We start from the raw sequence: 1,666 nt of genomic DNA, 5'->3' as shown, positions 1-1,666 counted from the left end.
CAAGTAGGAAAGTTAGATCACTTGGAGAAGGCTTCAGCATTCCTGCTGTGGCCCAAGGATATGAAATAGTAAGTATGCGTTTTATGATTTAGTGAGTTCATGAGGAAAAGCTGGTGTGCCCAAATAGAGAAGTGGCAAAATTTTTGAGTGCAAACACCAAAAATAAAGTGGGGACATCTTGAGTGAGTTATGTGGTGAGGCTTATTTTGTCCCAGCCTTCCCTTTCATGCTTTTTTTCTGTCCTCACTGCCAGTTTCAAATCCCCGAGATTCAGAGCTCTACTCTGGGCACCTACCAGTGTAGGCTCCATCTTTAAAGGAGCCTAAAACAATGAGATGCCCAACTCCTATTGTGAGGCTTGGCCACCTATTCCTCTTTGGCCACCTTTGAAAATCGCAATGGTAATTGGCATTGCACATGATAGCTTCACTGCTCCCACTTCACAGCGTAGACCTGCTCATTCTCATGCTACATCAGACAGTGATATGGGTAAATGAGGAGTATGGCATCCAGGTGGAAGACAAATCCTCTGTTATAAACAGTACTAGGAGCAACCCAGAAACAAGAGGGCAGACACTCCAATACCTCTCCTATTGCCCCAGATTACGTTTTTCAGCCCTTATTCCTGACTGCATGAGCGGTGCTAGTTCCACCACTTCAGAATCAGCACAAATAACTGTCATGCCACGGGAGGGGTAGAATTTGGATTATATTCAGTGTCCCTGAATCCCTTCTTTAAAAAAAGAAATCTCTACATCAGAGGCTAATATGAAGTATGCAACAGCTGCATCAGAGAGACAGAGTATTAGCATCCACTTTATTCCTTGGAGATTCATTTTGTTTTATTTACATCTCAGACCTTCAGGGAACCTGGAGTTATTCTCAGTGACAGAAAATGAGTGGAAAAGAAAAAAACCCACAAAAGAAGGACCTATACCCATACATTTAAGCCTTAAGTCTGTACAGGTTAATTAGCATCAGTCTACCCTGAGGTGGAGAGACACATCACCACCTCTTCTGCTTTATAAAACATTTTTCAATAAAACCTAAATGTTAAGGCTAAATTATTTTATAGTATCTCAGTGTCCAGCCTAAGGACCTAAAGTACTTGGAGAAGTTGTTTTATTCATCATCAGCCAAAGCAGATTTTTACTTTGTTTTCATTTATTTAAAAAGTAAAGGAAATTATATGTATTGACCACAGATTCTGTTCTCTTGGCTGAGTTAGCACACTGCAGACCCAAGGAAGTAAAAGCATCTCATAAGATTCTATTAAAAAATTATGGGTCCTATCCTGAAGGTGTCTACTTTCAGCTCCCACTGATTTCATTTGGAGCTGAAGCCCTTAGCAGCTCTCACAAAGTGTTAGACACCTTTTAGCATCAGACTTTAACCTACTGATATTTGAATTTTGCTTTCACTTGCTTTCATGAGTATTAACACCCATACCTCTCACACACTACTCATCTCAGCAACTACATTCATCTTCTTTCCAGGACTTCATCGTCTTTGAAACAATTATGTCAATCTCGCTTCCTTTATTCATCTGTAATTATTTCCCCTATTTAAATTCTCATTTGCTTTGATCTCTCAACTGTATCCCACATTCTGTACCTGAGGCAGAGCCTCCATGATGGAACCACTAACACCGAAGGTAACAAGCAAT

The sequence above is a fragment of the Gopherus evgoodei genome, chromosome 1 (genome assembly GCF_007399415.2).
Source record: "Gopherus evgoodei ecotype Sinaloan lineage chromosome 1, rGopEvg1_v1.p, whole genome shotgun sequence".
Classification (NCBI taxonomy): Eukaryota; Metazoa; Chordata; order Testudines; family Testudinidae; genus Gopherus; species Gopherus evgoodei.
This window is presented reverse-complemented; position numbering follows the sequence as displayed.